Raw genomic sequence first — 17,101 nt, 5'->3', positions numbered from 1 at the left:
TTTTGGTTTCCTTCCGGAAAGCTAAAAACACTGTTTTAGCTTATTATTATTATTATTATTATTATTATTATTATTATTATTATTATTATTATTATTATTATTATTATTATTATTATTATTATTATTATTATTATTACTAATAATAATAATAGTAATTTCATAAATTATATTACAGATAGTTTGTATTATGTTTAACCAAGAACTACTGCCCCCGACCAAACATTATACCTTTGCATAACTATTTCAATACACAGAACCGATCTATATAGGTAAACAAGAAAGTTCTATCGCTTTCTCACTCACCACCTCCGGACATTCATATGTCACCTAACACGTATCTGGAAGATCAAGAATAGATCGACAACCTTCTGCAAACGTTCTGGAAGGCCATTTATTCCATCGCGGTAGAGGTTGGTGTTCCGTGAAGTGAAGAAGTTATCAAGTGCATTTTGCACCTCTACTTGGGATTTGAGCTGGCATCCTTTAAAGTGATTGTCCAAGGAAGGGAACAGATGATAATCGGACGGTGCAATGTCCAGGGAGTATGGCGGATGCAATAGTGTTTCCTATCCAAGGCGTAAAATGGTGTCCCGGGTCATCCTAGCCACGAGGGGCTTAGCGTTGTCCTGTAACATAAGGACCCCTTTGGGAGTTTTGAGTTTCTCTTGAACACGGCTCAACTGCTGACAGTACACAGTGGGATTGATGCGATGACCAGCTGGTAGCAGTTCCCGATGCACGATGCCACGAGCAGTTCATCAACACACAGGAGGACTTTCTTCTGGTGTAGTACTACTTTCGGCTGTCTTGGAACCGTTCATGGGATGCTAACCAATTATGACGGCGCCGTGGAACTTCGTACAGGACCCATTTCTCATCACATGACAACACCTTGTCCAGAAATGGCTCCTTCCTCAGACGAGACAGCAAAGAAACACAGGTGTCTGCTTGCGTTGCCTTTTGACCTGGAATCAAGTTATGTGGGACCCATCGACCCAACTTCTAGTGTTTCCTCAGTTGAAGGTGCTGCTGAATGGTTTCGCCACTCACACTGAATTGTCCCCATGCCGTAAGCGTCGGTGGACCACAAATGGGCAATTAGCGACATCACGCCAAACATTGGCGGCGCCGCAGCGACGATCCCCGGTGGCCCCTCTACCGTTTTGAAAATTATGCCACCAGCGGCAGAGATGCGACAAAACGTCCAATGAACCACAAAATTACTCCCCCAAAATGTTAAATCGGCTATATGTGTGATTTAGTTACATTAAGGTGAGTCTAAAATACACTTTTAAAAAGTACCAAAAAATTACCCCGAAGGGGACTCAAACCACCAACCTTATGATTACTAGGCAAGTGTTCTTCCTACTTCGCTACGATGGCGATGAAGGAAACGTTGCTTGTAAAGGGATAAATCGTTAGGATCTTTTTAATTTGGTCAATCACAGTGCTCCTTTAACCGTGTATATTCGACGATAATTGTTTGGAATTAGATAAAATGTGTTCGCCATGTAATTTTGTAACAAAATGACGCGTGTCTATTTACTTTATTTCATAGTTCTCGCATACTCACTTTCTAATGATCGACGACAGTTGTCATCTAAATTCATACAATTATCGCACTTATCTCAAGATTTTTCACGTCATGATGTTGAGGCAGAGGTTATTCTTGACCCTCGGAGCTCACTTTAGGAACAATTCGTCAGCAAAAAATAATATATAATAATAACCGCATGCACATGACTGGCGACAGTTCGTGTTGGTCCCTTCACGATTCTCCGCGAAGAATCTGAGAAGTGCGGACCAAGACGAAGTTCTCGCTGGTCGCTGCTACGCGGTGGTACTTCAACACCCCGACGTGAGATATATATGTTTCGACTCGACGAAACCCGGCCGCCAGTTAGGGCCAACTATCGCAGACCTACGCAAAAAGCGACAGAACTTTCTTGGTTACTTTTATACATAAGACTGATTTTCTTTGAAATTGCACTTAATTTATTTTAAGATTTTCTGAAAAAATGTTTATTTATTATTCGTGACTAAAAAGACATAATTATTTTATTAACAGCTATATCTCACTTCCTGTTTTACACGAAATAGCATTTTAAAAAGCGAATGAAATCCAAACTGAAAAACTGAATAAAAACGTTGCTTTTCACCAAATTTTCCATCTGATAAAAAGTTTTCTTGAAACACTAATTACAGCATATAAATAATATAATGTACTTACGATTTAGTGTAGTACCATTGTTTTATGATAGAATTTATAGTGGGGGACGCGGTGGCTCAGTGGTAGATAGGGATGCGCACGAGACAAGATTTGAGACTGTCTCGACTCGAAAATGTACTGTAAAAGTGATGTCTCGACTCGAAAAATATATATTTTTCTATTGGAAGAGCTGTGTCTCGACTCGAATTTTGTCAGGAAAATTCTGTCTCGACTCGACTCGAACGCATCCCTAGAGAGCGTTCACCTCCGGTGCTTGGGGTCCCTGGTTCGATCCCAGCTCGCGCCGTGTGGACTTTGTGGTGGACAAACAACCGTGCTCATGGGTTTTCTCGGGGTTCCGTTTCCTCCCACTTTCTTCATTCCACCATTTCATTCATTTCTCATAATCACCGTCTCCTTTGGCCTAACCGGCATAGGCGTGGGACGTTAAACTCAAAGATTTCATTTCATTTCATAGAATTTATAGTACCTTATCAAAACGTTTGTCTTCAAACTGTCAAATACAAATCGCCGTAAATTGTGTAATCTACTGTCACAAAAAGTATACCATACTATTTTCGGATCGCTATAAGGAAGAAATACCATACTATTTTGTGATCGGTATGGTAAAATACTATTTTTCCATACTATTTTACCGTAAATTATTAATTATATGTAAACATTGTTATTTTTAAATGACTGAAGCGAAGTAATTTCACGATGATGTTTTAACATCTGGTCATTAGGGGGGGCAGGAAATCATTTGGGGGGCCTGGCCCCGTGGCTACACCTCTGCCTAAGACGTACCTGGAAGATCAAAAATAGTACCCATCAGTATCAACGGACCTTCTGAAAACGTTCGGGATGGGCATGGATTCCTTCGCGGTAGAACTTGGTTTGCCGTGAAGGAAAGAAGGTATCAAGTGCATTTTGCACCTTTACTACGGAGTTGGACTTTAGTTCTCAGATGTGAGTGTCCAAGAAATGGTTCAGGGATAATTGGACGGTGCATTGTCCAGGGAGTATGGCGGTTGCAATAGTGTTTCCCATTTAAGGCGTAGGATGGTGTCCCGGGTCACTCTAATCATGTGGGGCTTAGCGTTGTCCCGTAACGGTAGAACCCCTTAGCGATTGAGAAGTGCTGGCTCCAGGGTTTTGAGTTTTTCTTGAACACGGCTCAACTGCTGACAGTAGACAGTTGCATTAATGTTCTGCTCTGACCAGCCGGTAGCAGTTCCTGATTTTTCTCCAATCCCAAAAAGCGGTTGGTTTTTCGTGATTAAGATAGCGAGGGACGAATATAGAACCTGACAATCGGGTGGTACCCGCAAAAATCGGGTAATATGACAACACTAAGAAAAATAGAAAATAAGGTATATCCCTATTTAAGATCACTACACCTGCAACCCATGAAATCCAATTTGAAATCTCATCCACTTAGACTGAGATCTTTTATATTATCATTACTCTTTCACTTTGTTTCTAAATAGTACTGCCACTCTTTCTTTTGTTAACAAAAAAAGACCACCTCCCTTTCTTAAAAAAAGAAAAGAAACACATTTAGATCGCAATACACAATTTTATTGTTGATTTGTTGCCACTCCGATAAATGTGAATGTTGTGGTTTTGCATGTGTTGACTGGTTTCTTATCGCAAGTCCCAGACACCTGCAATAGTTCATACGTGAAGGGAACACCGATCATATTTTATTCTATATCTTTTTACTTCCCAATAACGATAGCCGTGCCTCTTTGTGAGAAACTGCAACTTATTTTTCTTTTATTCTGCCAATTGTAAAAGAATACTAAACAAGAATTTCCCTACACATTAAGACATTTTAAGAAAAATATCTTCTTTCACCTCTGCAAATTTTGAGCATTTTTTCCCTACGTCGGGGAAATTTCCCTCCATCTGGCAACTGTGAGCCGAAGATGGGAAAGATTCTTTGCTGTTTCCTCGTCGTTACTTGATAATAGTGCACTCGAATTTTTGTGACTTCTGCAGTTTTCGGTTTTTGAGAAAATCGGTTTTCAAAACCGAAACCGCAGATGCGGTTTTCAAAACCGAAACCGCAAAAGCGGTTTTCAAAACCGAAACCGCAAATGCGGTTTTCAAAACCGAAACCGCAAAAGCTGTTTTCAAAACCGAAACCGCAAAAGCAGTTTTCGAAACCGAAACCGCAAAAGCGGTTTTCGAAACCGAAACCGCAAAAGCGGTTTTCGAAACCGAAACCGCAAAAGCGGTTTTCGAAACCGAAACCGCAAATGCGGTTTTCAAAACCGAAACCGCAAATGCGGTTTTCAAAACCGACATTTCGGTTTTATGAAATTTCACTTTTTTCAAAAACCGGTTTTCGGTTTTTTCAAAAACCGATTTCGACAGCACTATTGTATATATATATATATATATATATATATACAGTGGCGGATCCAGGATATGATCAAGGGAGGGGCTAAACCATAATTTGCCGTTTTATCCAGTGTAAAGCTGAATTGAAGCCCATTTTATCCAGTGTAAACCTAAGCCTCAAAGGGGGGGGCTACAGCCCCGTAACCCCCCTTAGATCCGCCCTTGTATATATATATATATTATGTGATCAAAAGTATCCGAACACCTCTAAAAACATATGTTTTTCATATTAGGTGCATTGTGCTGCCACCTACTGCCAGGTACTCATTATCAGCGACCTCAGTAATCATTAGACATCGTGAGAAAGAAGAATGGGGCGCTCCGCGGAACTCACGGACTTCGAACTGGTCAGGTGATTGGGGTCACTTGTGTCAGAAGTCTGTACGAGAGATTTCCACACTCCTAAACATCCCTAGGTCCACTGTGTCTGATGTGGTAAGCGTACAGGCCGACCTCGTTTGTTGATTGACAGAGACCGCCGACAGTTGATGAGGGTCGTAAAGTGTAATAGGTAGACATCTATCCAGACCATCACACAGGAATTTCAAACTGCATCAGGATCCACTCCAAGTACTATGACAGTTAGGCGTGAGGTGAGAAACTTTGGATTTCATTGTCGAGCGGCTGTTCATAAACCACACATCACGCAGGTCAATGCCAAACGACGCCTCATTTGGTGTAAGGAGCGTAAACATTGGACGATTGAACAGTGGAAAAACGTTGTGTGGAGTGACGAATCACGGTACACAATGTGGCGATCCGATGGTAGGGTGTGGGTATGGCGCATGCCCGTAGAACGTCATCTGTCAGCGTGTGTAGTGCCAACAGTAAAATTCGGAGGTGGATGTGTTATGGTGTGGTCGGGTTTTTCTTGGAGGGGGCTTGTACCCCTTGTTGTTTTGCGTGGCACTCTCACAGCGCAGGCCTACATTGATGTTTTAAGCACCTTCTTGCTTCTCACTGTTGAAGAGCAATTCGGGGATGGCGATTGCATCTTTCAACACGATCGAGCACCTGTTCATACTGCATGGCCTGTGGCGGAGTGGTTGCACGACCATAACATCCCTGTAATGGACTGGCTTGCACAGAGTCCTGACTTCAATTCCTATAGAACACTTTTGGGATGTTTTAAAACGCCGACTTCGTTCCAGGCCTCACCGACCTACATCGATACCTCTCCTCAGTTCAACACTCCGTGAAGAATGAGCTGCCATTCCCCAAGAAGCCTCCCAGCACCTGATTGAAAGTATGCCTGCGAGAGTGAAAGCTGTCATCAAGGCAAAGGGTGGGCCAACACCATATTGAATTCCAGCAGTACCGATGGAGGGCACCACGAACTTGTAAGTCATTTTCAGCCAGGTGTCCGGATACTTTTGATCACATAGCACTATTCAATACGGTGTTGACCCATCCTTAATCTTGATGACAGCTTTCACTCTCGCAGGCATACTTTCAATTAGGTGCTGGAAGGTTTCTTGGGGAATGGCAGTCCATTCTTCAAGTAGTGCTGCACTGAGGAGAGGTATCGATGTAGGTCGGTGAGGCCTGGAACGAAGTCGGCGTTCCAAAACATCCCAAAGGTGTTTATAGGAATCAAGTCAGGACTTTGTGCAAGCCAGTCCATTACATGGATGTTATTGTCGTGTAACCACTCCGCCACAGGCCGTGCACTATGAACAGGTGCTCGATCGTGTTGAAAGATGCAATCGCCATCCCCGAATTGCTCTTCAACAGTGAGAAGCAAGAAGGTGCTTAAAACATCAATGTAGGCCTGCGCTGTGAGAGTGCCACGCAAAACAACAAGGGGTGCAAGCCCTCTCCAAGAAAAACACGACCACACCAGAACACCACTACCTCCGAATTTTACTACACACGCTGACAGATGACGTTCTACGGGCATTCGCCATACCCACACCCTGCCATCGGATCGCCACATTGTGTACCGTGATTCGTCACTCCACACAACGTTTTTCCACTGTTCAATCGTCCAATGTTTACGCTTCTTACACCAAGTGAGGCGTCGTTTGGCATTGACCTGCGTGATGTGTGGTTTATGAACAGCCGCTCGACAATGAAATCCAAAGTTTCTCACCTCACGTCTAACTGTCATAGTACTTGGAGTGGATCCTGATGCAGTTTGAAATTCCTGTGTGATGGTCTGGATAGATGTCTACCTATTACACTTTACGACCCTCATCAACTGTCGGCGGTCTCTGTCAGTCAACAGACAAGGTCGGCCTGTACGCTTTTGTGCTGTACGTGTCCCTTCATGTTTCCACTTCACTATCACATTAGACACAGTGGACCTAGAAATGTTTAGGAGTGTGGAAATCTCGCGTACAGACTTCTGACACAAGTGACTCCAATCACCTGACCACGTTCGAAGTCCGTGAGTTCCGCGGAGCGCCCCATTCTGCTTTCTCACGATGTCTAATGACTACTGAGGTCGCTGATAATGAGTACCTGGCAGTAGGTCGCAGCACAATGCACCTAATATGAAAAACGTATGTTTTTGGGGGTGTCCGGATACTTTTGATCACATATTTTACACACACACACACACACACACACACACACACATATATATATATATATATATATATATATATATATATATATATATATATATATATATACACAGATGTACAGGGTGGACCATTGATCTCGATACGTTCTTGTAACTTTCAAACTATCGCAACAGACAAATACAATGAAATTTTTTACCATGCAAATATCAGCAGAGGACATTGACATAATTTGTGTACCATCAGGTTAACAATGTTACCAACCCAACATAAAGTTATATTTTTTCAAATCATACCAAGTTGGGTTATTACGCATTTCAAATTTGTATATTAAACAAAAAATTACAAGATTACATTTGATATTCAGTGTTGGAAATTAAGGATGTTACAGTGTCACAAACATCTAAATTTTGGTATGGTTCACAGCAGCAATAAAGCAATTGAGACGGGGCAATTCACCTCCACAGTACTTGTGTCTAATACTATGATCATGGTAAGGCGGATTTCGAATAAATAGGAACAAAGTTATAAGAAATTGAAAATTTGATTGCATAGATCAATAGATGTGCATATCACAATGCCGTTTATAGCAATTTGATATCTCAAACTGTATTGGAGAAAGACTAGAACTGTTAGCGTTTAGTTATAATGTTATAGAAGCAAATAAATAAATAAAAAAAATGTTTTAAAATATTCCCACAATCCACAAATATGCCATTTTAAGCAATATATCAAATTTTACCATTTTTTCATATCTCCAGAATGGTTTGAAATATCAAATTGCCATAAACGACATTATGATTGTTACATCTGTTGAAAACCATCTACTTAATTGGATATGATACTTATCTAAATACTTTTTAAAAATATAGTCTTTGAAAACAAAAATCAAATTTTCAATACCTTGTAACTTCGTTTCTACTCATAATTTTACAACTTTTCATTAGTGCTTCTGCTTCAGGCTCCTTGTGACTGTGAGTCTGGGTACTGAACAACATGGTGGATCAGTGCTTTACTTCTAGTGCAAAGGCTCACAGGTCAGGTTTGTTTCAAGGCAATGTGGTGAAAAAGAATCTCTGTGTGTGTATGTAAAGATTTTTCATCATGATTTGGAAAATAATGAATGTATTATCTGGAACGGGATATATTTTAAAAATCAAAAGAAGGGGACAGGAGAAAGAAAGGATAAAACTCTTTGCACTGGAATGTTTCGACATAGTTGACATAACTGATCATCTATAAGTATTAACAGTGGCGTATTTACGATTTTGTTTCGGGAGGGGCTTTGCTAACTTTCGGGGGGGAGCTTTACCTGAAAATGTGAAAATTCTGCAAGATATTTCATATACTTGACTATAGTAAGTAAGATTTCGTGGGGGGGGCTTAAGCCCGGAAGCCCCCTCTAAATACGCCACTGATTATTAAACTACGTAAGATTAGATGTACCGTTAATCATGAGTTTGCTTATTAATTATATGAAATGAATTATTTCAATTTAACGTTCCACGATTATGCCCTTTAGGCTAAGGGAGACAGATGATTAAAGAAAGTCAGTGGTAATGGAGGAATTGGTGGAGTGAGTATGTGGGAGGAAACGGGAGTACCCCGAGAAAACAAACGAATACGATGTTGTCCACCACATACTTACTTGTCCGGGGATCGAACCAGCGACCCCATGCACTAAGAGGTCAGCGCTCTATCACTGAGTCACCATGCCCCCATTAATTACATGTAAAATACATGTTAATCACATATGAATTACTGCAATTATATCTGGAGACTTCTGATAATAATGTCACTTTATCCACACTCTCCCGGTAAGGTTTCAATGCCGATAGTGAGTTGATACGTTTATTTATCTATCTAATGCAGTTAATAGCTTTTATTCTGCTGGAATAGATTTCTTTATCAAATCCTATGCAGTTGTTAGTTTTTACTCTGGCGGAATAGATTTATCTATCAAATGTGATGCAATTGATAGTTTCTTATTATGCCGGAATAGGTTTATTTATCAATCTGATGCACTTGATAGTTTTTATGCTGCTCGAATGGGTTTTCTTTATGTACTCCTCTACGAAAATCTAGAGTATTAAGTAGTAGATTGTATCCATTGTTGATTGATATCTGTTAATAGTGATGCATATACTATTTGTAAACAGGGTGCGAAATCCTGGAAGGATTCCCCCAGTTAATATTTCTGGAACAAAGTTTTCCCGCTACTAAAACCTTACTGGGAAGGTGTATGTGAATAACGTGACATTCTTGACAGAAGGGCCATTCCATAGCAATTCAACACAGTGACTTAACCTCACCATCTCAGATTTTAATGAAATTTGGTGCGTAGATGCCTTCTAGGTAGCCTACGAAAAATACCAGATTTCAACTTTTATATTAACCAGTATTAAAGATAGGGCTATAAAATAAAATTTAAAAAAAAAAATCCCCAAAATAGCATGTTCGATGTATTTTGAAATTGGAATTGGAGCTCTCCTAATTGAGCTAGAGAGATAATTGAGGTATCATTTTACAGCATTTTTCATGCCCTTTCCTGTGGTATATAACATTGTATAAGCTAATTCAGAATTTGTTTTTCAAAATCAAAATTTTATTTCAAAATTTTTCAAAAAAGTACATATTTTAAAATTTTGAAATTAATTCTATGTACAGATAGTACTTTTGTAAAACACTTGGCAAAATATCAATTTGGGATGATAATGGGTTCATTGTTAAAAAAATTCAAATCTAACACTAGATTTTTCAAGAATACTCTGTACATAGGGTAATAACACAAGAATGGTAAGTTTTACACTTCTGTGAAAATAAAAATGAAAACTTACTTGAAGAAAGAGTATAGAGAGTCCATAGTAAAATTTTTCAATAAGTAGTAGGATATGTTTATCATTTGAAGTTTGAAAAAAACATATTTCTCCGGCATACGTAACTTTCAAGGAGAACATAACTTCCTCCAGTGGGAGTTACAGGATTCACTTTAGTCAGAACGTCCACTACAGACATCCACAGAACATCAGCATTTGATGGATATGAGAATGATAGAGATGGCCCAGCCCCAGGTTATTTTTACTTCATCAACTTATTTTTTCTGTAAAACGCACCCGAGCTACCAATTTCCTTTATAGACAGCGGTGACATAGCCTGATTGAAGTTTATTTGGAGATTTTGACACTTCCTTTTCCCAACCCTGCAAACCATACATTAAGCATACTATTTTGGGCAATTTTTTGAAACTTTACATAGCTTTATCTACAATTTGTCCTCGTATTGAATTTGATCCCTCCTTGAAAAGCTGTGGATTCCCCGAAACAAATTCCTGCGTACATCCGTGATAACCATTGCGCTAAAATACTGTTTATACAAACAATTAATGCTGGAATTTTAAAATTAAAAATTTAGTATGAGATATCATTGAAGAAAATTAAAATGTGCAATTGATAAGCTACAGATGAAGTCGATAACGTTTGCCTACTTTTTATCAATATATTTAAGCAAAGTTTAAAATATTGATAACTATCAAACAGCCATTCAGTCAAGAAGATACATAGGATAGAATTTGTTTCGTTAGCAGGGGCGGCTTCAGGATTTAAATTTTGAGTAGGGCATTTTTTATTTTATTTTTTAAAAATATAAATGCATAGGATTTGTTCCTTTGCAGTTTATATTTATTTATTATCTTTTAGACGTTTACATTTTTCAAAATTTTTCGGTAGACCTGCTAAAGCTGTTTCAGTTCGTTCGTTTTCTTTTAGGCTTAACGTCCTTATGTGACACCGAGGTTATGAAGGATTGGACATATTACTTAAAGTGGCATCTGAACCACTACTCAGTTTCCAGCTAGGAGAAATCTTGTGGGCTTATCGGGACCCGTTAATTACAAGGTAAAAATTAGATTCAACTAATACAGATGATTCGACATATGTGAAAATGTCACTATGAAATTCGTCCGATTTGTAGCATTTTCTCTCTTTTTTCATGTTTACACCAAATTTTTTAAACGCCTGATTTAAAAAAAGCTAATCCTGCTATTATATCAGTACTAAATGCATACCTTTTACAAATCACGTTTATTTACAGTAACATTTTTAATTGTGAAACGTGTATTAGTATTATTTTATTAACGTTAGAAAACTAAAGTTCAAAAGTATCAGCATTTAACTTAGCTTCAAGTTCAAATTTTTAGAATATGAGGTAATAAGTACTGCCAGCAGATTGCAAGTCTGTATGATATGTTTTAGAACCATTACTCTACTTTTCAGATTTACTTACACAAGCAAAACAAAAAATATTGCATACTTGAGTTTTTCAACTGAGTACTGGGTATTAATGACAAACTATAGTGTTAGTTTTGAATTTTTAAAAAATGAACCCATTATCATCCCAAATTCACACTTTGCCAGGTGCTTTACGACAACACTATCTATTCATGGAATTAATTTCAAAATTTTAAAATATGTACTTTTTGAAAATGTTTGAAGTAAAATTTTGATTTTGATTTTGAAAAAACAATTCCGTACTAGCCTATATGATGTTGTACAGCACAGGAAAGGTCATAAACAATGCTGTAAAATGAACCAGCTCTCTAGCTCAATTAGGAGAGCCGTAATTCCAATTTCAAAATACATTGAGTATACTATTTTGGGCAATTTTTTGAAACTTTACATAGCTTTATCTACAATACCGGTTGATATATAAGGATAAAATTTGGTATTTTGCTTAGTACCCCGGTGCAAAATTTCATGACAATTTGAGATGGTAAGGTACCGGTACCGTAAATTTTGTTACCAAATTGTGTTGATTTGACCTGGAACGACTGAGAAATCTCTAGATATAATTACTGTAATTTATATGCAATTTAACATATATTTTCTTGTAATTAACAAGTGAACTCATGGTTAACGGTACACCTAATCTTATATAGTTTAATAATTATAGATGATCAAATATGTCAACTATGTCGAAACATTCCAGTGCGCAAAGTTATTTTTGTTTTTCCTGCCCCACCCTCTTACACACTTCGATTGTTATGATTTCGCACCCTAAGTTCTTTCCTAATTTATAAAGTTAAATTCCCTGTCCCCCAGGTAACATTCATTACTTTTCAAATCATGAAAAAAAAAAAAAAAACAAAAAAAAAAACACACACACACAGAGATTCTTTTCCACTACATTGCCTTGAAACAAACCTGACCTGTGAGCCTTCGCACTAGAAGTAAAGCACTGACCCACCATGCTGTTCAGTAACCAGACTCACAGTCACAAGTAGCCTGAAGCAGAAACACTATAGAAAAGTTTTAAAATTACAACTTTATACTTTAATTACTCACCAAAGAAAACTCAGAACTTCGCTCACAGGCTTTGACTATGATTTTTTTTCTACACACAAATATGAGGAAAAAATAAATATAAAAGTATTTGAGTGAACTAAATTGCTAACGTTTCTAAGGGTATCAACGTATCCGTTTCTGCTCTCCGCATAAGCAGATTTCATTGTCCGTTACAAAACACTTGGCAGTGCAAAAATATGATACATATGATAATATTCAGTGTTTACAACTTAGGAATTATTATATTTCCATAATAATAAACGGAATATGGTTTCATCTTGGTTCCATATTTTCAAAAGAGATTATCATTTTGTGTGTATCTGTATATATATGTGTGGGGGGGGGGCGTGCGTATGTATTGTCACATCGTATTATGAATGGTACGTTCTAGCATACCACAAATTCACTACGAATGCTGTAAAATATTCTATAACGCTTTTATATATTATTCACTTGGGGTTATGTTTAGCAGAAGGGATCCAGAAGCACGTAAAAAATACAAAATTTACAGAAGAAATGGATGATGCAAGTACTTAGACCTAACATAACGTAACCTAATCTAACCTAAGCTAACTGAACTAACCGAATAGAAGCAGAAATAAGCGAAATTCTGTCATTTCTTGGAAAATTATGCTGGACTCCTACACTAACATAATTTAACAAAAACTAACCTAACCTAAACTAACCCAAACTTACCTAAACTAACCTAACCTAACCTAGTGTGAACAGAAATTACCGAAATTGTAATATTTTTTTTTAGAAACAATTGCTGGACCCCTTCTGCTAAACATTAGCCTTCATTTGTAAATATAAATATATAAATTCCCATACCTGTGACTCGGATTCAATTGTACGAACTGAAGTAATAGCTACAGGTTATTCTGCTTCTTGTGCTCCTGTACTATCGTTAGTTACATTGTGACCTTTTAGTTCCATTTTTACCTTGACCTAATTCAGATGATGCGATACTATAAGATATGGTGCCTCTTGTTGATTTTCATTTTTTTTTCTGATGGTCCAGGAATTACTCCATCAATTTAATCTAGATTTGAAGGTTGATGATTCCAAAACTGAACGTAAAATATCAGTCTATAGGTGTAGAGTATTTCCTGTAATAGATTGAAAGTACTGCGTTAGTAATGAAAAACGTTCTTCTAACGTGTAATAATTCATATAATCATGAATCTTTGTTAAAAAATTGATCGGGTGGCCATTTAATATTATACTATATTATTTCAGGTTTAGAAGAAAATAAATTTTGAACCATCTTTGAATTTTAAGTTCATTTTTTTAATGCTATAGTTAGATTATTTTTATATTGTTCAGTTGTTATATTTAATTTTGCTAACATAGCTGCTTATAGTCTGTGATAATTTGGATTACTTTTAGGTACATCAACATCCATATTACTTACCACCACTTAACAAAATTAGGACAAATTTCTGATTTTATTATTATTATTATTAAAAGTAGAATTCTTGCTGGAGAATTTAAAGAAGAATCAATCGTACTGATGTTGGCTATTATGTTCGTTTATTCCTGTTTTAGTTTCTAAAAAAGAACATGTCTCTTGAATAACAGATGGTAATATACCTAAATCATGATAACTGAAAGTATTAGGATCATTTGTTCTAACAATCAAATTGATCTCCAGCAGTTAAATATATTAATAAACCTGCGGATTGTCGAATAGCAATTCTTTCAGTGTGTTCAGAAGAATGATTGGAAAGGTTTATTAACCAGTCCAATACACTACTGGTTAATATACCTCTACACAGGGTGTTTCAAAACACCGACAACGTTTGGAAGGTGATTCCTAACACCAAGACAAAACAAAAAGTATAGACCAACCTGGGTCCAGAAATGCTTCCTTTCGGAATTACAGGCTGCCGAAAAAAATGAACTTTAAGGGTCCATAGCTACAATACTATGGGACCTATTGTAGTCGGGTCAAGACCTCACTTACGAACTGATATGTGCGCTATCCAAAAATACATGTTTCAGAATCCTAAGGTACTCACGCAACAATTATTATACAAGGAATTTGGCTACAGGCATATAATTTGAAATACTCACCAACTACCTCTATAAAAATTGTTGCGGAAGTACTGTAAGATTCTGGAACTGGGATATTTTGATAGGGCACATATTGGTTCGAGTTATTTGAGCCTATAACTCCGAAAGGAACTATTTGTGCACCCAGGTTGGTCTACACTTTTTGTCTTATCTTGGTGTTAGGAATCACCTCCCAAACGTGTCGGTGTCGTTTTGAAACACCCTTTATTATACTTAAGATAGATGTCCTCATAAAGGCAGGCGGACAGCATACTTGTTAAATCTATATTGATGTTAATTCTTCAAAATAAGGTCTCAAGTAGAAGGTATGACTCATCTTATATTATTCACAAAAACAAAACAATAAATAAATAAATAAAACACCGTTTGCATTGTAGCATCTCTTATGTTTTTACCCACAAGTTGTAACTGCACCTGTGCTTCAGGATACAGCCGATATTATTTTGTTCAAAGATTAATAATTACAATGTCAGCTCTAAGACAAAGTAAGGCCCAGTGTCGCCATTCGCGATGACGTTCGCGAAAACGATAATAACAGCAGGTTCTTTTGATGTCGACCCTTACGTAAAGCAAACGCCAAAAGTTGTTCCGGTAAGTAGCAATTTATCATAATATATGTAGCTTATAGTCTATGACTTATCTCAGTAATTGACATAAATAATTTACTCTTTAACAAGAAATTAAATGTTGTTAGTTTATTATATCTGAATATATATTTTTTTTAAAAAGAACACAATTTGTAAATAGTGCAGTGATACAACAAATTAATCATATACATTCCTTTTCTTTACAGCTCTATAGAAGATATGCAAGGCAGGATTCCAGTACAGCGGTCCATCAGTTTTAGGTACGTATTCCAAGGTATTCAAGACAGGTAAGTATTTTATTAAACAGTTTTAGCAGAAAATATTTATTAGATTAAGTTAGTTTAATCATAGAATTTTCGATGATAGTAGTAGTAGTAATAGTAACTTTAGAATAGGTTTAGGTTACGTTATTTTCCTTTTCCAGAAGTTAGGGTTTTATATTTATTTATATTGTAATACAATAGGCAGTAGAAAATAATACTGTTCCATATATAACACTAATACTTAGTTAATACAAATTATTGTGATGGACTGTATTTTAAAAAGTAGTTTAGTTAGTAAGTAGAGTTCGAAGTTTTCTTTGGAAGTTAGGTTAGGTTTCAGCAAAAAGGAAGATATGCTTGGTATAAAACAGCTCTCCCAAGCGAGAGAAAAGTTTTAAAATTTCCCTGTTGCCCACTAATCTATGGTTGAGGTGAACAAGAAGAAGCTCTGTTCGAGTTATGGGCCTATCCGGATCATCCAGTCTGGTGGGTTACCTGTCTAACTTCATCCATTTACGATCCATACACATATATTAGGCTTTAACAATAAAAGAATATAGAGCTCCCTCACGGCTATATAATTAATGTAGGCGTGTTTGTCATGGGAAAAAATGAAATGAATTATTTGAGTTTAACATCCCTTTAACATCCCTTTTTTTTAACTATGTCCTTTAGGCTAAGGCAGACAATGATTAAAGGAAATGAATGATGGTGGAAAAATTGGTGGAATGAGAAGGTGGGAGGAAACGGGACTACCTCGAGAAAATCCAGAGACTCGATGTTGTCCACCACAAGCTTACTTGGCCGGAAATCAAACCAGGGACCTGAATAAGCGCTCTACCACTGAGCCACGTTGACTCCATTTTTGGCCTGGGAGTCCCGGATTCGATTCTCGGTAGGTCATGTGGTTCGGATCCCACGTAAAGCTGTAGGTCCATGTCTCATGTAGTCTCTTTAAGAAAGAACATTAAATTCAAATCAACCAGTAAAAAATATATTCAGGTAGCAACAATGATGATATACATATTTCCCAAGTTTTTTTTTTCTCTCTAGTGTCACAGGATTACGTTTCTAAGTTGCGTCATACTTATCTCCTTCTTCTTTTTAATTATGCAGAATCTCTGATAAGAGAGATCCCACAGACACAATATAGATTTCAGCACAGCCTGAAAAAGAAACGCAAACAACAAAGCAAAGGAGGCATTGTGACTAAGTGGTCGCCGTGTGATGTAGTCGAGGGGTCTAGGCAGTAATGACGCCATATGTGGGCAAGGGAGACGAGTGTCTCCTGATAGTAATGTCTTCCTCCCCCCCGACATTGTATTTTATACTATATGTCAAATCATATAAAACTATTCTTTTAGGTATATAAAAAAATACCTGCCTGCTAAAAGTTTATCCGCCCTCCGAAGGGTGCCGATCCTGGAGTGGCAGAGATGGAGTGGGTCGGTGGGTCAAGTGGGTCAAGTTTTCTGAGTGGGTCAGTGGGCGTGGGTCAACAGCATGTGACCCACTGTGACCCACCACCCACCGTGACCCACTGCGACCCACCACCCACCATGACCCACTGTGACCCACTGCGACCCACCACCCACCATGACCCACTGTGACCCATCACCCACCGTGACCCACTGCGACCCACCATCCACCATGACCCACTGCGACCCACCGACTTAGTATGATCTACCGACCC

At 37.8% G+C, this 17,101-nt stretch overlaps 1 protein-coding gene across 3 annotated transcripts in view; it reads right to left on the bottom strand.

Moving 5' to 3' along the window:
* Window positions 1-17,101, bottom strand: part of LOC145670977 (uncharacterized) — a 48,631-nt gene that overhangs the window by 12,157 nt on the left and 19,373 nt on the right. Inside the window, exon 2 of one of the 3 annotated variants that reach the window (XM_081739597.1) lies at window positions 13,314-13,591. The gene's annotated coding sequence lies outside the window, so the exon portion shown is untranslated. Of the gene's footprint in view, window positions 1-12,482; window positions 12,624-13,313; window positions 13,762-17,101 lie in introns of those variants that run through there. The other 2 variants (XM_081739598.1, XM_081739599.1) reach the window with 2 other exon arrangements.

Source organism: Thermobia domestica, chromosome 15 (assembly GCF_964235325.1).
Source record: "Thermobia domestica chromosome 15, izTheDome1.hap1.1, whole genome shotgun sequence".
Lineage (NCBI taxonomy): Eukaryota > Metazoa > Arthropoda > Insecta > Zygentoma > Lepismatidae > Thermobia > Thermobia domestica.
This window is presented reverse-complemented; position numbering and strand designations above follow the sequence as displayed.